Source organism: Macaca thibetana, chromosome 16 (genome assembly GCF_024542745.1).
Source record: "Macaca thibetana thibetana isolate TM-01 chromosome 16, ASM2454274v1, whole genome shotgun sequence".
Lineage (NCBI taxonomy): Eukaryota > Metazoa > Chordata > Mammalia > Primates > Cercopithecidae > Macaca > Macaca thibetana.
Genome location: NC_065593.1, coordinates 35,078,167 through 35,098,042, shown reverse-complemented (window position 1 = coordinate 35,098,042; position 19,876 = coordinate 35,078,167). Strand labels below are relative to the sequence as shown.

General features: G+C 41.2%; 2 protein-coding genes and 1 long non-coding RNA gene across 9 annotated transcripts in view; 1 reads left to right on the top strand and 2 right to left on the bottom strand.

The window, feature by feature from the left end:
• The window catches only part of PTRH2 (peptidyl-tRNA hydrolase 2), a 1,137,200-nt gene that overhangs the window by 312,253 nt on the left and 805,071 nt on the right, over nt 1–19,876 (bottom strand). The window lies entirely within an intron of this gene.
• SKA2 (spindle and kinetochore associated complex subunit 2) overlaps nt 1–19,876 on the bottom strand; it is a 976,874-nt gene that overhangs the window by 891,877 nt on the left and 65,121 nt on the right. The gene's annotated exons all lie outside the window — the stretch shown is intronic.
• On the top strand, nt 1,730–19,311 carry LOC126939450 (uncharacterized). Its single transcript, XR_007720393.1, has 3 exons — nt 1,730–3,631; nt 4,979–5,071; nt 19,134–19,311. It is a non-coding gene; the product is annotated as an uncharacterized LOC126939450 (long non-coding RNA).

The window sequence follows — 19,876 nt, the reverse complement described above, 5'->3', positions numbered from 1 at the left end:
AACTGATTTGGGTAAGATCTTTAGTCTTTCTCCATCTCTGACATAATTCCTAGTTTGTCCTTCGGCTTTCCTATATATATAAAGCTACCAGGCCCAGGCTGCTTGCAGATTTTCCAAGGAAGGAGTCCCATAAACACAAATATTTTATTAGGGAGAAGCAATGATGGGAATATAGAATGTAGATTTTTTTAAATTTAAAAATCAGTATGTAGAGCTGGGCATGGTGGTGTGTGCCTATTAGCCCAGCCACTGGAGAGGCTGAGGCAGGAGAAGCCCTTGAGCCCAAGAGTTCAAGACTAGCCTGGGCAACACAGCGAGACCCTCATCTCAAAAAAATAAAATAAAATAAAGTATTGCAATATTTATTATATTGGCACCTTTTTTCAACTTAAGCACTATCCTCATCAAAGGAAGCTTTGTTTGATTAGACACCCCCAGAGGCTGGCCACTTCCTCATTTCTGCTTTTTCTCTTCTTTTTGAGATGGAGCTTTGCTCTTGTTGCCCAGGCTGGAGTGCAATGGTGCGATCTTGGCTCACTGCAACCTCCACCTCCCGGGTTCAAGCGATTCTCCTGCCTCAGCCTCCAGAGTAGCTGGGATTACAGGCACCTGCCACCACACCTGGCTAATGTTTATATTTTTAGCAGAGACGGGGTTTCATCATGTGTCTCGAACTCTTGAGTTCAAGCAATCTACCTGCCTTGGCCTCACAAAGTGCTGGAATTACAGGTATGAGCCACTGCGCCCGGCCTCATTTCTACTTTTTCAAATAAGTTAATTTTCTTTAAAATATATATATTCTTTTGGCCGCGTAGTGGCTCATGCCTGTAACCCTAGCACTTTGAGAGGCAGAAGCAGACAGATCACTTGAACTCAGGAGTTCAAGACCAGTCTGGCCAACATGGTGAAACCCTGTCTCTACAAAAAGTTAGCTGGATGCAGTGGCACATGCCTGTAGTCCCAGCTACTCGGGAGGCTAAGGCAAGAGAATTACTTGAGTCCAGGAGACAGAAGTTGCAGTGAACTGAGATCACGCCATTGCACTCCAGCCTGGCTGATGGGAGTGAAACCCTGATTCAAAATAAATAAATAAATAAATAAATAAATAAATAAACTCTTATTTAAAAAAAAAAAAAAAAGCAAATCATGAAACAAAACAAAACCCAGGGCTCTAAATGAAAAAGATCTCTCCTTTAGGGGGCTAGGCAATAGAAAAGAAAATAGATCATGAATTTCGTGTTCTCATTTGTCTTCGTTAATGACTTATGTATGTGTATATATATATATATTTCCATTGAAGACATAGATATGCATTTGATCACCTACATTTGTTTGTATTTTGAGTCATAAATTAAGTCATTTCCTGTCCAGAAAACTCCTGACAGTCTTATGATAAAAAATATGAAATTTTAAAATCACAAATGCAAATAACAAGCTGGGCACAGTGGCTCACGCCTGTAATCTTAGCTCTTTGGGAGACCAAGGTGGGCAGATTGTTTGAGATCAGGAGTTTAAGACCAGCCTGAGTAACATGGAGAAACCCCGTCTTCACAAAAAATAAAAAATTATTGGGGCACAGTGGTCTGTGCCTATAGTCCCAGATACTCAGGAGGCTGAGTTGGGAAGATCGCTTGAGCCCAGGAGATGGAGGCTGCTGTGAGCTGTGGTGGCACCGCTGCACTCCAGCCTGGGTGACAGAGTGAGACCCCATCTCAAAAAAAAAAAAAAAAAAAAAAAAGAGTGCAAATAACAGATGACCTTGCAAACATCAAAAGTTATCTTTATTTATAATAAGTTTTGTCTATATTTAATGAAATATATTAGACAAGTAAAAAATGTAACAGTATGCATATGACTTTATTTTATCTTGGCCCTTCCCATTACTCTGCCCTCATCTCTTTTTCTTTCCACTGAGTCCTTCCACATTGGTCACACCACAGCAAACCTGACAAGCTTCTGCCTGAAATAGCACCATTGCACTTCTCTTCCCTTTGCCTGAAACATTCTTTTTTTCTTTTTGAGATGGAGTCTCACTGTCTCGCTAGACTGGAGTACAGTGGCACGATCTTGGCTCACTGCAACCTCCACCTCCTGGCTTCAAAAGACTCTCCTGCCTCAGCCCCCCGAGTAGCTGGGATTACAGGCACGTTCCACACCCCGCTAATTTTTTGTATTTTTAGTAGAGATGGGGTTTCACCATATTGGCCAGGATGGTCTTGATCTTTTGACCTTGTGATCCACCCGCCTTAACCTCCCAAAGTGATGGGAATATAGGCATGAGTCGCCATGCCTGGCCAACATTCTTATTCCCCTTTTATTTGACCATTGAACAAAAGCTCTAAGATAGCAAAGGTTTTGTCTGGTTTAGTAGGGATCTCAACAGAAAAACGATGGAACAGTCAGAATAATTACCAGACATTTTATATAAATGGAATCATACACTATGTGATGTGTGTGTTTGTGACTGGCTTCTTTCACTCAACATGACATTTTCAAGGCTCATTTGTGTTGTAGCATGTGTCAATACTTCACTCCTTTTTGTTGCTCAACTATAAGGTTTATTGACAAAGTGGTTATTTATTTAGTAAAGGGTTATTTACAAATGTAAAAGGATAGAGGAACCATAAAAATGAGTGTAGTAACCCCGAGCCAGTAGTAGCTGCAATGTTACCATCTTTAGAACCAAAATGGCAAGGGGAATAGTGGTTAGTTGAACCTGAAAGAGTCAGCATGTAAAATCGGCTGCCCTGAAAGAGCAGTGACCTTCACTGGAGAGACACAGCCAGCCCAAGTTCCCCTCTCGGTGAGGGAGACAAAAGAATACATATCCTTGGCCGGGCGCGGTGGCTCAAGCCTGTAATCCCAGCACTTTGGGAGGCCGAGACGGGTGGATCACGAGGTCAGGAGATCGAGACTATCCTGGCTAACACGGTGAAACCCCGTCTCTACTAAAAAATACAAAAAACTAGCCGGGCGAGGTGGCGGGTGCCTGTAGTCCCAGCTACTCGGGAGGCTGAGGCAGGAGAATGGCGTGAACCCGGGAGGCGGAGCTTGCAGTGAGCTGAGATCCAGCCACTGCACTCCAGCCTGGGCGACAGAGCGAGACTCCGTCTCAAAAAAAAAAAAAAAAAAAAAAAAAAAAAATACATATCCTGAGCCCACCTTCCTTTCCACTCTAATTTCCTGTCAGTTGGCCAAACCCGACCAAGGCATGGGAAACCTTTTGATGTGGATTATAAGGTCAGCCTCTGAGGGCAAAGTGGAGAAGGGGGAAGAGTGGGTCTAGAAGGGTAAATAGAAGACATATGACAATTTCTGATTTGCAGCACCTAGAACATTGCCTTATATATAGCGATTTTAAAAACTATAACAACTTTGTTGAGGTTTAAGTCACAAGCCAGGCAATTCACCAATTAAAAGTATATAATTCAATGGGTTTTAATAGATTCACAGAGTTTTGCAGTCATCACCACAGTCAATTTTGTTTGTTTGTTTGTTTGTTTTTGAGACCGAGTTTCACTCTTGTTGCCCGGGCTGGAGTGCAGTGTCACGATCTCAGCTCACCACAACTTCCACCTTCTGGGTTCAAGTGATTTTCTCGCCTCAGCCTCCTGAGTAGCTGGGATTACAGGTATGCACCACCATGCCCGGCTAATTTTCTATTTTTGGAAGAGACAGGGTTTCTCCATGTTGGTCAGGCTAGTCTCAAACTCCCGACGTCAGGTGATCCGCCTGCCTCAGCCTCCCAAACTGCTGGGATTACAAGCGTGAGCCCCTGCGCCTGGTCACCACAATCAATTTTAGAATATTTTCATTTCTCCCAAAAAGAAATCCCACACCTATTAGCAGTCACTCCCATTTCCTCCATCCCTCAGTCCTAGGCAACCACTAATTTACTTTCTTTTAGGATAGGATTTGCCTATTTGGACACTTCATGTACATGGAGCCATACAATTTGTGGTCTTTTGTGACTGGCTTCTTTCTAGTAACCTAATGTTTTTAAGGTTCTTTCATGTTATAGCATGTGTCAGTACTTCCTTCCTTTTTTTTTTTTTATGGCTCAATAATATTCTGTTGTAGGAATATAACACATTTTATTTATCTGTTTATCACTTTTTTTTTTTTTTTTTTGAGATGGAGTCTCAACTCAGTCTTTCACCCAGGCTGAAGTATGGTGGCATGATCTTGGCTCACTGCAGCCTCTGCCTCCTGAATTCAAGCCATTCACCTGCCTCAGCCTCCCAATTAGCTGGGATTACAGGCACGTACCCCCATGTCCCGCTACTTTTTGTATTTTTAGTAGAGATGGGGTTTCACTATGTTGGCCAGGCTGGTCTTAGACACCTGACCTCTAGTGATCTTCCCGCTTTGGCCTCCCAAAGTGTTGGGATTATAGGCGTGAACAACCACATCCAGCTGTCTCCACTTTTTGGCTATTATGAATAATGCTGCTATGAACATTCATGTATAAGTTTTTGTGTGGACATATGTTTTCATTTCCCTTGGGAATATGATGAAGCCCGGCATTGCCAGGTCATATGGTAACTCTATGTTTAAACTTTGGAGGAACTGCCAGACTATTTCCAAAGCAGTTCCAGCTTCTAAAATGCAAAGTGTTTTACATTCCCTCCAGCAATATATGAGTGTTTCAATTTTTCCACATTCTCTCCAACACTTGTTATTATCTGTCTTTTTATGATAGCCATTCTTGTGAGTGTGAAGTGGTATCTTAATGTGGTTTGGATTTGCACTTCCCTGATGGCTCATGACGTTTCTATGGTTTGAATGTTTGTGTCCTCCAAAATTCATGTTATAACCTGAGACCTAATGTGATGATGTTAAGAAGTGAGGCCTTCAGAAGGTGGTGATTAGGTCATGAGTGCTCTGCCCTCGTGAATGAAATTAATGCCCTTATAAAAAGGCTTCATATAGCATTTCTTCTTCTTTTTTTTTTCCTTTCTCCTCCTGCCATGTGAAGATGCCACTGCGAGAACAGGAACAATGGAACAGGCCCTCACCAAATGCCAAATGTGCTATCACCTTGATTTTGGATTTCCCAGCCTCCAGAACTGTGAGGAATAACTTTTTTGCTTATATGTTACTCAGTCTCAGGTATTTTGTTATAGCAGCACAAACAGACTAAGACAGAAATTGAGTGTATTTTCTTGTGCTTATTGGCCATTTATTTTCTTTCTTTTATTTTTCTTTTATTTTTTTAAGTGGGGTTTTGCTCTGTTGCCCAGGTTGGAGTGCAGTGGTGCAATCTTAGCTCACTGCAACCTCTGCCTCCCAGGTTCAAGTGATTCTTGTGCTTCATCTGCCTGAGTACCTGGACTATAGGCGTACGCCACAACGCTTGGCTAATTTTTCTATTTTTAGTAGAGATGGGTTTTTGCCATGTTGGCCAAGCTAGTCTCGAACTCCTGGCCTCAAGTAATCTACCTGCCTTGGCCTCCCAAACTGTTGGGATTATAGGCATAAGCCACAGCATCTGGCCTTTATTGGCCATTTGTATATCTTCTTTGGAGAAATAGCTGTTCAGATCTTTTGTCCATTTTAAAATTGGGTTCTATCCTTCTTTATTATCAAGTTGTAAGAGTTCTTTATGTATTCTAGATCCAAGTCCATTGTCAGATACAATAGTCCCCCTTATGCTTTCTGCAGTTTCAGTTACCTGCAGGTAGCTGCAATCCCAAATATTACAGTATTTTGAGAGACAGAAAACTATTCATGTAACTTATATTAAAGTATATTCTGGCCGGGCACGGTGACTCACGCCTGTAATCCCAGCACTTTGGGAGGCTGAGGCGGGCGGATCACAAGGTCAGGAGTTTGAGACCAGCCTGGCCAATATGGTGAAACCCCATCTCTACTAAAAATACAAAAATTAATTGGGCGTGGTGGCAGGTGCCTGTAGTCCCAGCTACTTGGGAGGCCGAGGCAGGAGAATTGCTTGAACCCGGGAGGCGGAAGTTGCAATGAGATGGCACCACAGCACTCCAGACTGGGTGACAGAGCAAGACTCCATCTCAAAAAAAAAGTATATTCTAATTGTTCTATTTTATTATTAGTTATTGTTGTTATTCTATTACAGTGCCTAATTTATAAATTAAACTTTGTCATAGGTATGTATGTATAGGAAAGAAACATAGTATATATAGAGTTTGGTACTACCTGCAGTTTCAGGTATCCACTGGAGGTCTTGGAACATATTTTGTTACATATATATATTTATAGATATCTGTATATTTATGTAGATATCTGTATATTTATGTATCTAGATATCTATAAATATATATGTTTATATATCTATATCTAGGTAAATATATATATATATATATATTTTGAGATAGGGTCTCAGTCTGTCGCCAGGCTGGAGTACAGTAATGCGATCTTGGCTCACTGCAGCCTCAACCTCCTGGGCTCACGTGATTCTCCCACCTCAATCTCCCAAGTAGCTGGGACCACAGGCACATGTCACCACATCTGGCTAATTTTATGTATTTATTGTAGAGATAGGGCGTCTCTATGTTACCCAGGTTGGTCTTGAGCTCCCCCACCTCAGCCTTCCAAAGTTCTGGGATTACAGGCATGAGCCACTGTGTCTGGCTACTTATTTTCCACAAATGAAGTGGCCTACTTTGTATATAATTTGCAAATATTTTCTCCCATTCTGTGGTTGCCTTTCACCCTTTTTTTTTTTTTTTTTGAGACGGAGTCTTGCTCTGTCACCCAGGCTGGAGTGCAATGGCGCGATCTTGGCTCACTGCAACCTCTGCCTCCCAGGTTCAAGCAATTCACCTGCCTCAGCCTCCTGAGTAGCTGGGATTACAGGCACCCACCACTATGCCTGGTTAATTTTTGTATTTTTAGTAGAGATGGTGTTTTACCATGTTGGTCAGGCTGGTCTCAAACTCCTGACCTTGTGATCCGCTCACCTTGGCCTCCCAAAGTGCTAGGATTACAGGCGTGAGCCACCACGCCCGGCCGTCTTTCACCTTTTTACACCCTAATCTTTACAACTTGTGAATCTTTCACCTTCTTGATGGTATTCTTTGAAGCACAAAAGTTTTAATTTTGATGAAGTCCAATTTATCAATTTTTTTTTCTTTTGTCATTTGTGCTTTTGGTGTCATATCTAATAAGACTCTGCCTAACCTATCATCACAATGATTTACTCCTATTTTTCATGTGAGTTTTATAGTTTTCACTCTTACATTTAGGTCTGTGACCCATTTTGAGTTAATTTTACACATAGAAATTTAAATAAATATTACTGAATAAATAGCATCATTAGATTTAAACTATTCATAGTAGCCACTATTGGTGAAGATGTCTGGGAAATAAAAATTCTCACACAATATTTTTGGAGTGTAAATTGGTACAACCTTTTCGGAGAACTATTTGGTAATAGCTGTATAACATAAAAATGCTTATATCCTTTGATCCAATAATTTGATTCCTAAGAATTTATCTTACAGATATATCATAGAAGTTCTTAGTCAGCCTCCACTTAACCAGTTCACCAGAATAACCAACACTATAATTCCCTCTTTGGCCGGGCGCCGTGGCTCAAGCCTGTAATCCCAGCACTTTGGGAGGCCGAGACGGGCGGATCATGAGGTCAGGAGATCGAGACCATCCTGGCTGACACGGTGAAACCCCGTCTCTACTAAAAAATACAAAAAACTAGCCGGGCGAGGTGGCGGGCGCCTGTAGTCCCAGCTACTCGGGAGGCTGAGGCAGGAGAATGGCGTGAACCCGGGAGGCGGAGCTTGCAGTGAGCTGAGATCCGGTCACTGCACTCCAGCCTGGGCGGCAGAGCCAGACTCCGTCTCAAAAAAAAAAAAAAAAAAAACCAAAAACAAAAACAAAAAAAAACACTATAATTCCCTCTTTAAAGTACATTGACAGATGCCCACAGCCCACTGAACACTACACTTTAAAGCCACCAAAATGGGAAATTATAAACTATGTGTTTTGGGCATAGTGTATGTAAGCAACATGATGTAGAACTATAATAAGTTAACTTATTCTCAAAATAAAAGGCCTTGACTTTTTGTCAAAAGAAAAACATATTTGTATTTTTTAAGGTAATATAAAACATTTAAAACATGCATCAATTTTTTTTTTTTTTTTAAGACCAAGTCTTGCTCTGTCGCCCAGGCTGGAGTGCAGTGGCACCATCTTGGCTCACTGCAACCTCTGTCTCCCAGGTTCAAGCAATTCACATGCCTCAGCCTCCTGTGTAGCTAGAATTACAGAGGTGTGCCACCATGCATGGCTAATTTTTGTATTTTTAGTGGAGACGGGGTTTCACCTTGTTGGCCAGGCTTGTCTTGAACTCCTAACCTCAGGTGATCGGCCTGCCTCGGTCTTGCAAAGTGTGGAGATTGCAGGCGTGAGCCACCGGGCCCGACACATGCATCAATTTTTATGATTCCTTGCTTGAACTGATTAACCAGTCAACTACTGATTCCAATAAAGTTGGATGAGATGGCTTATACTCTATTTATTTGCCGCCCCCCTTTCTTCCTTTCTTTTTTTTTTTTTTTTTTTGAGACAGGGTTTTTGACATGCTGGCTGGAGTGCAGTGGTGTAATCTTGGCTCACTGCAGCCTCAACCTCCTGGGCTCAAGCAATCTTCCCACCTCAGCCTCTAAGTAGCTGGAGCTACAGATGTGTGCCCCTATGCCTGGCTAATTTTTGTATTTTTGTAGAGACGGGATCTCCCCATGTTGCCCAGGCTGGTCTCCAACTACTGGGCTCAAGAGATCCACCACCTTGGCCTCCCAAAGCACTGGGATTACAGATGTGAGCCACTGTGCCTGGCAACTTGTAACAATTCTTTGTATATTCTTGATACAAGTCAATTGTCAGATATAGTAGTAGTATATAATTAAATGTAATTATATAAAACTATATTTTATATAAGTACAGCATTATATAAAATAGCAAAAATTTGGAAATAACCAAATGTCTAACAATAGGTAGTTAGCTAAATAAATTGTGAAACATCCATGTAATGAAAGCCATACAACTATAAAAAATGATCTAGATCTATTTATACTGACATCGACAGATGTCTAACATAAATTACATGAAAATAGGAAGTGACAAAGAAGAGAGTATGGTATAATCTCATTTGCATTGAAGTAATCAAAAAAACCAACTTATATAATAGATACAGGCTGGGCAGGATGGCTCACGCCTGTAATCCCAGCACTTTGGGAGGTCAGGGCAGGAGGATCACTTAAGCCTAGGATTTTAAGATCAGGCTGGGTAACATACCCAGACCCCATATCTACAAAAAATTTAAAAATTAGCCAAGCGAGCTATGATCACGCCACTGCACTCCAGCCTGGGGAATAGAGCAAGACTGTCTGTAAATAAAATAAAATAAAATAGGCTGGGCAGGGCAGCTCATGCTGTAAAAGTGCTATAATCCTAGCACTTTGGGAGGCTGAGACAGGTGGATCACCTGAGGTCAGGAGTTCAAGACCAGCCTGGCCAACATGATGAAACCTCGTCTGTACTAAAAATACAAAAATTAGCCAGGAATGGTGGTGCACGTCTGTAATCCCAGCTACTCAGGAGGCTGAGGCAGAATAATGACTTGATCCTGGGAGATGGAGGTCACAGCGAACTGAGACCGCACCATTACATTGTAGCCTGGGTGACAGAGCGAAACTCTGTCTCAAAAAATTAAAATAAAATAAAATAAAGTAAAATAAAATATAATAGATATAGCTACATATGTGTGAAAAGGACAATAACATTAAATTATGAGTGTTTTCTGTTTCTCTTTCTGTCCTCCCTTGGGGGACCTTTCTAAGGGGGAAGCATTCTTCATTTACTTGATGAATTGTCCAACCATGGGGTCACAGGCTGAAAACTGAAAATGCCTATAGACTGCTTTACTTGTGAATAGGAAAACATAAAAGGAAAAGAAACAAGAGGAAGTAGGTTTGAGACAAGGTAGCTATGAGTTTGGAGGAAGAACGAAAGGGCAGTTTTGTGAAATGGAGGGAAAATGGCTAACGTGGACATTTTGGAAGTTTTATTGTGACATGCAATGTAATTTTCAGTTATTCATTTTCTCAGAGCTGCAATGAAGTTCTCCATTGCTCTCTAAGGCTTTTGGAGTCGTTATTGTGTTTTATAAAAACTGTATCTGTAGATGACCTCATATATGAATAGAAAAAAATCTGAAGAAATAAAAATCATTGATAATGATAATCTCTGGAGAGAAAATTTTCTGGGGAACTTTCATTTTCTGTATTGTGTATTTCCGTAAGGTTAGAAAGTTTTGTTATGAGTATACATTCCTTTAGTTACTAGGAAGTGAAATGTAACACTGTGGGGCTTGTTCTATTATTTCCGGACTGGGGATTAAAGTAGTGAAATAAAAATGACTTTTAATTCCACCCGATGCGTTTAGATCACAGCTTTCTCATTGATGATATTAAAACAAGCAGCTGCTTTTATTTTGGAAGGCATTAACTCAACTTAAGTTTCATTAAAGATATTTGCTGAAGCACTGTAGCACTTGGGATTGTCTGCTATGTAGGGTGGATGTATGTGTGTGTGTGTCCACATATTGTTTAATACTTTTTATCAACTTTAGTTCATAAGCCTTCTGCAAACATTGTCAATGACTGCCTGCTTGTGTATAATTTTATATGTTGCAAATTGACCTTAGAAATTGTAACAAATAATTCAATCAGTTCACTCTGCTATTTACACAGCAGAGCTTAGTTTATTTAATTTGTGGGAACCAAGATTCAGAAAGCAGTAGGAAGGAGCTATCAGTTTTTCTTGTCTGAAAGGGCACTTCTTCCTGGATTTTAGTGTTTTCAGGAGAAAGTAATAACAAAGTTGCCAGATCCAGTTCTTTCTCTGCATTGTGGTCCTGTAACATGATGGTTATTCGCAATGACTCTTGGTTCAAGGCAAGTTCTTGGCTGCATGGGAACTGCATGGGTTCACAGCATAGTTCTGTGACCTCAAGCAAGCCAGTTCACCTATTTGTGCCTCAGTTTTCTCATATATAAAATGAGGAGATAGGCCAGGCACCGTGGCTCACGCCTGTAATCCCAGCACTTTGGAAGGCCGAGGCGGGTGGATCATCTGAGTTCAGAAGTTCAAGACCAGCTGGGTCAACATGGTGAAACCCTGTCTCTACTAAAAGTACAAAAAATTAGCCGGGTGTGGTGGCAGACACCTGTAATCCCAGCTACTTGGGAAGCTGAGGCAGGAAAATCACTTGAATTTAGGAGGCAGAGGTTGCAGTGAGCCAAGATCATGCCACTGCACTCTAGCCTGGGCGACAGAGTGAGACTCCATCTCAAAAACAAAACAAAACAAACAGAAAACCCAGGAGCTACTGCCTTCCTTCACTGGGTTGCTACAAACATTAAATAAGAAAATAGATATAGGGTTGATAGCAATTCACCTGGCATAAACTGTGTGCTTAATACATGGAAACTAATAATAGTTTGTTATTATTGAATTTTCTTTTCTCTAGAATTTTGAAACTATTTTAGAAATAACAAAGAGCTGTGAATTTTACCAAAGCCTACACTGAATTCAATCTGATGTAAACCAAGTTGCAAACTTGAAGTAGTATTGTGAAAAAGTTTTGTTTGTTTTTTAAATTAAGGGTTATGGCCAGGCGCAGTGGCTCACTCCTGTAATCCCAGCACTTTCTGGGGCTGAGGTAGGCAGATCACTTGAGCTCAAGAGTTCAAGACCAGCCTGGGCAGCATGGTGAAATCTCATCTCTACAGAAAATACAAAAATTAGCTGGGCATGAGGGTGCACACCTGTAGTCCCAGCTACTTGGGAGGCTAAGGTGGGAGGATGGCTTGAGCCTGGGAGGCAGAAGTTGCAGTGAACCGAGATCATACTACTGTACTTTAGCCTGAGTGGCAGAGTGAAATTATGTCTCAAAAATAATAATAATAATAATAATAATAATAATAATAATAAGCAATTATGAAAGGAGTTCAAAGAAGTAACAGAATGAAAGGGCCAGGTGCGGTGGGTCACTCCTGTAATCCCAGCACTTTGGAAGGCTGAGGTGGGCCGATCACCTGAGGTCAGGAGTTTTAGACCAGACTGGCCAAAATGGCAAAACCCTGTTAGTGGGGCATGGTGGCTGGCACCTGTAATCCCAGCTACTCATGAGGCTGAGGCAGGAGAATCACTTGAACCCAGGAGGTGGAGGTTGCCATGAGCCAAGATCAAGCCACTGCACTCCAGCCTGGGAGACAAAGCAAGACTCCATCTAAAAAAATAAAGAAAAGCAAAAAAGAAAAAGATATATTTAAGTGGTGGAATGATATTCTCTTCCATCTACACCTCCATTCCCCTGCAGCATTCACTGCTTCAGGGAAAGGATGATACAGGGGAAAAGCTTTTGTGTTGTAAGAACCAATCTGGGCTTCTGAGTTTCACACACCCAAGGCCTAGAAGATTCATGGTATAAAGTTCATGTCATCAACAGTGATTTGGAGGAACAGATGGAGATCCAGGCTACCTACTGCAATCTGGACTAAGGGGTGTCTCTGGACCCAGCAAGACATGGGCACAGAGGAAGAGGGTACATGAGTGTGGACACGCCGCGTGCAGGCCACACTCCTGAGACAGGGCGCAGAGGCTGTCTGCCCACCCTGCCCCAGCAAAGAGACCAGCATCTCTGAAGAGGCCCTGCAACCAGGACCAGGAAGACTCCCCAGGACCCAGCAGGCCCCACAGGGGAATGGTGGGGTCTCAGCATATGGTGGCCCAGATAAATGGCAGCTAGCAGCCCCAGCATCACGTTGGCCTCTGGAACTTGGGTGCAGTGAGGAAAGGCAGGAGGAGGCATTCTGCATTCACTCAGATTAAGTTTCTGCCATTGGGCAGAATGGGGGCTCAAAATAGAAATTAAGTATGGTGATATAAAAATAAAAGTTAATCTCTTACGCTCCTGAGTTAAGGCTTTAAGTATATGAAAATCTAAATATATTCCAAATGTTTTACTAGGATGTTTTGAAATGTCATATCTTTCTTGTACCAGAAAAACTATAAGCTGCCTTCTTAACATCATGACTAGAAAAAATATGTCATTGTTCATGAGGCTGAGCACACAGTAGATAGCAGGTAGACATTTTAACCATACCGCTGGAGGATTAAAATAGTACTTTGGTATATGCCCAACATAAATGCATACTTATATTCACTAAAAGGCATGTTCTAGAATGTTCATGGTAGCACTTTTTTTTTTTTTTTTTTGAGATGGAGTCTTGCTCTGTCACCCACGCTGGAGTGCAATGGCAAGATCTTGGCTCACTGCAACCTCTGCCTCCTGGATTCAAGCGATTCTCCTGCCTCAGCCTCCCTAGTATCTGGGATTATAGGTGTGTGCCACCATGCCTGGCAAATTTTTGTATTTTTAGTAGAGGCAGGGTTTCTCCATGTTGGGCAGGCTAGTCTTGAACTTTTGACCTCAAGTGATCCGCCTGCCTTAACCTCCCAAAGTGCTGGGATTGCAGGTGTGAGCCACCACACCTGGCCAGTAGCACTTTTTGTAATAGTCAAAATCTAACCAACTAACTAAATGCTCAATTAACAGTAGCATGGATAAATAAATTGTGGTACATCAAGCAATGGAATAGTATACAACAATGAGAAGGAACAAACTATATGCAAAAGCATGGCTACATTTCACAAACCTAAATTGAGTGGGAGAAGTCATTCACAAAGGTCCTAATGTACTATCCCATTTACATAAAATTTACAGCAGGCAAAACTAACCTATCAATTAGAAGTCAGGATATGGGCTTAAGGGGCATGGCTAGTGACTAAGAGCAAATATGAGGGGGGCTTTTGGGGAGCTAGTGACATTCTGTGTCTTAATCTGACTGAGAATTATATGGATATGTTCAGTTTGTGAAAATTCATTGAGCTGTACACTTAGGATATCTGTGCCATTAAAAATATATATAGTGGCTGGCTGGCTTGGCATGGTGGCTTATGTCTGTGATCCAGCACTTTGGGAGGCCAAGGCAGGTGGATCACTTGAGGTCGGGAGTTCAAGACCACCCTAGCCAACATGTTGAAACCCTATCTCTACTAAAAATACAAAAATTAGCTAGGCGTGGTGGTGGGCACCTGTAATCCCAGCTACTTGGGAGGCTGAGACAGGAGAATCGGCTGAATCCGGGTGGCGGAGGCTGCAGTGAGCCGAGATCACACCACTGTACTCCAGCCTGGGTGCCATCTGTCTAAAAAATAAATAAATAAAAATAAGGCTACTATGTATACTTTCTTCCTTATACAAATCAATTGTCCAGTTTCCAGTTTATGATTTGTCTGAAGCAGAGAAATAGGTAAGAAATAAAAGGTAAGCCCTGAAAATTTGCTGATTGGAATTTTAAAAAAATTTTCTTTGTATTATATTGATAGAGATTTTCTTTTACTTAAAAGATGATAGATTGCTCAACACATTAGAGCAATTTTGGAAAGGCTCCTGAATTTGAAAGAAAACTGCATTTTGGAATACCCAGTAGTTGAGACAATTTCCATGTATAGATGCTAAATAGTCTAGACTTGCTTTATGAAGATGGGCTTCCTCAAACACCACCGTGTTAGATAATTCAGCATTCAGTGCAGCAGTGAAAACTTAGCACTTTAAACCTGGCTGGATTGTAGATAGAGACTGACATGTTAGATTTAGTGTAACTGTAGAATTAATGCTAAAAACTCCCATGCTGCACAGTTTTCCCATATGCTACATAAAAATGCTATATAGTTTCACACTCAAAAGCTGCTATATTAGGGTGCTAGCTGATTTTATGCCTTCAACTTGCTTAATGTTTTCATTTATATACAATAGAGTTTTACACCATGTCAGTCAAGCAATCTACTGCAAAATAATTTACAGTAAAATCATAATAAATTTATACAAAGTATTGATTTAGCATTAATTTTCCAACTGTGAAAGTCAATGAACCATAAATCCGTAAATAAATTGGTGAAGTGAAAGACATAAATGACAAAAAAAATTAGTCTCTGTGTTGTGTATGTGCTTTTTCGATGGCTATATGGGGAAAATATATGGGAAGAAGCTTCTTAAAATTTTAAATTAGTGACATAAAAATAACATAATGCACGAAGAAATAGACTATCTCAACAAAATTGTGAAGAAAACCACCCTGGAATCTGGTTGATAATCTTGACTTACTGGCATCACAATTCAGTTTCCCTGCAAGGGAAAGCATCTTCACACTCCTGTGCTTCCAAAAAATGTTGGAGGCAAATCTACATAACAGAGTCTATTTAATTCTTAGAATATCATGTTTCTGTTTATATGCATATGTTTGAATATCTTTACCATTTTAAAAGCCCACATTGCAGGCATCACCTTGGCAATATAATAGTTTAGGCCCCCAGGGGACATTTGTATCTCCTTGACTACGTGTTTTGGAAGCGATTGCCCAGCCTGAGTTTGGTCGCCTGCAGTGATGGGAATGCATGACCTCCCAATACATGATGGCCTATTCTGTTCCAGCCTTGGCTGGTTACTTAGAGATTATGGGGATTCTTGTAGTTCAGTGTCTCTGTTTTGGTCAGAGAAAAACTTTTTTCTAAGACTATATTTACTAGACCCGTTGCAGCTCCATCTCAACAGCATCAACTGAGCACCAGAGACCAGATAAGAGAGTGACTAAGTTGGTAAAGATGCCATCATCATTGCTTGGAGAAAAACATAAGTTCTTCATGTTCTTCATGCTATATAATTTCACACTCAAAAGCTGCTATATTAGGGTGCTAGCTGATTTTATGCCTTCAACTTGCTTAATGTTTTCATTTATATACAATAGAGTTTTACACCACATCAGTCAAGCAATCTACTGCAAAATAATTTACAGTAAAATCATAATAAATTTATACAAAGTATTGATTTAGCATTAATTGATGGTTGCTGATATGGTTTGGCTCCATGTCCCAAATCACATCTCATCTTGAATTGTAATCCCCAGATGTTGAGGGAAGGGCCTGGTGGGAGGTGATTGGATCATGGGGGTGGTTTCCCCCACACTGTTCTTGTGATGGTGAGTTCTCCCAAGAACTGATGGTTTTATAAGGGACTCTTCGCCCTTCACTTCCTCTCTCCTGCCACAACGTAAGATGTGCCTGCTTTCCCGTCTGCCATGATTGTAAGTTTCCGGAGTCCTCCTCAGTCATGCAGAACTGTGGGTCAATTAAACCTCTTTCCTTTATAGATTACCCAGTCTTATTATAGCAGTGTGAAAATGGACTGATACAGTTGCTATCTTCATTAGGTACTGTTAGTGTAAAAAAATCAGTCTTTATTTGGAAAATTATGTCATAAAGCTGTACATTCACATCAAGAGTTCTGTGATTCAATTGAGTGGATTAGTTTAGATTTAGCTCCTGTGACCACCATTGACCCAGAGGCCAGAGGAATGGGATGCATTAGGCCTAGTCATGTGTTATAACTATCCTATCAGATAGTTGATATCTGATCAATGTGGTGGTATCCTATCAGATTGTGTTGACTGTGAGAGTGTGGATCCCAAAGGAAAATTAGGGCTGTGACCAGATCGCTGGGAATGGGGAATGTGGTACAGACTGTGCACTGCACAACTACAAGGTCACTGTTCACATAGTCTGCAATGTGATTGGCATCCCTTGGAGTTATGCAGTGCACAACCTGTGCAGCTGTATGCAGTAACCCTTGGTGTGACTCAGAAAAGGAATAATAAATGCTTTAGAGGCAAATTACAAATGTCCACTATTCTGACTGGCTAGATTTGCTTATCTAGTTGTTCCCAAAAGGCTTCAAACAATATTTATGATCCCCACTCTTATTTATTTATCTATCAGGTCTATTTATATGTCCTGTCTCTGCAACAGTAGTTTTCGACTCTTTTTTTCCTGCTACAATATACATAAAGAATGATTTTTATGTAAGTTTGTACTCAGGATAGGTATAATCCTGAAGTGTGTTCTGGGTCTAATCCTTTGTCACTCACTCAAGAAAACACATATGTGGAGCCAGGCATGGTGGCCCACACTTGTAATCCCAGCACTTTGGGAGGTCAAGGCAGGCAGATCACCTGAGACCGGGAGTTCGAGACCAGCCTGGCCAACATGGTGAAACGCCATCTCTACTAAAAATACAAAAATTAGCCAGGTGTGGTGGCACATGCCCGTAATCCTAGCTACTCAAGAGGCTGAGGCAGGAGTATTGCTTGAGCCTGGGAAGTGGAGGTTGCAGTGAGCCGAGATCGCACCACTGCACTCCAGCCTGGGTACAGAGTGAGACTCCATCTCCAAAACAGAAAAAAAAATGAAAGCACATATGTGCTATATGTGCCATATGTGCCAGGCATGGTGGCTCACACCTATAATCCCAGCACTTTGGGAGGCTGAGACAGGAGGATCACTTGAGCTAGGAGGTTGTGGCTGCAGTGAACCAAGATCATGCCACTGTACTTCAGCCTGGGCAACTGAGTGAGACCTGTCTAAAAAATAATAATAATAATAAATGTAGGAGTGTAAATTAGATCAACCATTGTTGGAAGACGGTGTGATGATTCCTCAAAGACCTAAAAACAGAAATACTATTTGACTCAGCAATCCCATTATTAGGTGTATATCCCCCAAAAATATAAATCATTCCATTATAAAGACACGTGCATGCACATATTCATTGCAGCACTATTCACAATAGCAAAGACATGGAATCAACCTAAATGCCCATCAGTAATAGACTGGATAAAGAAAATGTGGTACATATATACCATGGAATACTATGCAGCCATAAAAAAAGACTGAGATCAGGCCGGGCGCGGTGGCTCAAGCCTGTAATCCCAGCACTTTGGGAGGCCGAGACGGGCGGATCACGAGGTCAGGAGATCGAGACCATCCTGGCTAACACGGTGAAACCCCGTCTCTGCTAAAAAATACAAAAAACTAGCCGGGCGCGGTGGCGGGCGCCTGTAGTCCCAACTACTCGGGAGGCTGAGGCAGGAGAATGGCGTGAACCCGGGAGGCGGAGCTTGCAGTGAGCTGAGATCCGGCCACTGCACTCCAGCCTGGGCGGCAGAGCCGGACTCTGTCTCAAAAAAAAAAAAAAAAAAAAAAAAAAAGACTGAGATCAACTGGGTGCAGTGGCTCATGCCTGTAATCCCAGAACTTTGGGAGGCTGAGGTGGATGGATCACCTGAGGTCAGGAGTTCAAGACCAGCCTGGTCAACATGGTAAAAACTGATCTGTATTAAAAATACAAAAAATTAGCTGGGTGTGGTAGCAGGCATGTGTAATCCCAGCTACTAGGGAGGCTGAGGCAGGAGAATCACTTGAACCTGGAGGCAGAGGTTCCAGTGAGCAGAGATTGCACCATTGCACTCCAGTCTGGGCCACAGAGAAAGACTCCATCTCAAAAAAAAAAAAAAAAAAAAAAAAAAACACTAAAAATATTTTTATTAAAATCAGGAGTGCAATAAAATGTCTAACTTCATTGTGATATGATATTATATGCATTGGTTCTTACCAATGCAATGATACTGAAACATAAATATGCTCAGTTATAAAATTATGACACATTCATAAATAAAATATTTTGTAGACACTGGAATGATGTTTCTAAAAATTTTGAAAGAGATAAGGAGTTTTTCTAATATTATTGTGAATGAAAATGTAGGATCCATGCTCAAAGTTGACATCACCAGGAATAGGACAAATGGACATAATGTGCCTCCTAACCAGACACATTAAGTAGAACATGACATCACTTCTATGGTGTTTTTGCCAGAAAAGCATAACTTGACCTTAATCTTCAGGAAACATCAGACAACTCCAAATTAAAGGACATTCTACAAAATAACTGGTCTTTATTCTTCAAAATTATCAACATCAAGAAACCCCAAGAAAGACTGAAAATTAAAAAGACATAACCAAACACAAAATACAATACAAGATTTTCTTTTTTTGCAAAGGGCATTGTTGGGAGAATTGGTGAAACATGAACAAGATTAGATAATAGTTTTGTATCAATATTAATTTCCTGATTTTGATCATTGTACTGTGGTGACTGTAAGAGAATTCCTTGTTTTTAGGAAATACACAGTGAAGGATTGAGGTGTAAAGGGGCATCGTATCTCTGAGTCACTCTGAAAAGGTTCCAAAGGAGGCAGAGGAGAGAAAGCAAGTGTGATTGAATGTTCACATCTGGGAAATCTGGATGAAGGTTAGTGAGGAGTCCTTTGTATCATTTTCACAACTTTTCTGTAAGTCTGAAATTAAGTAAAAAGAAATACTTTAAAGAAGAAAATGTGCAATATTTATTTAAAATATATATGATGAATATAAAATACTGGGAAGAGGTTAGGTATGGTGGCTCACACCTGTAATCCCAGCACTTTGCGAGGCCGAAGTGTGTGGCTCAACCGAGGTCAGGAGTTTGAGACCAGCCTGGCCAACATGGTGAAACCCCGTCTCTACTAAAAATACAAAAAATTAGCTGGGTGTGGTGGTGCATGTCTGTAATCCCAGCTACTTGGGAGGCTGAGGCAGGAGAATTGCTTGAACCCAGGAGGCGGAGGTTGCAGTGAGCCGAGATCGCGCCATTGCACTTCAGCCTGGGCAACAAGAGCGAAACTCCATCTAAAAAAAAAAAAAAAAAAAATTTTTTTTTAAATACAAAAATTAGCTGGGCGTGGTGGTGGGCACCTGTAATCCCAGCTACTCAGGAGACTGAGACAAGAGAATCACTTGAACCCAGGAGGAAGAGGTTGCAGTGAGCCAAGATTGCACCACTGCACTCCAGCCTGGACAATAGAGAGAGACTCTGTCTCAAAAT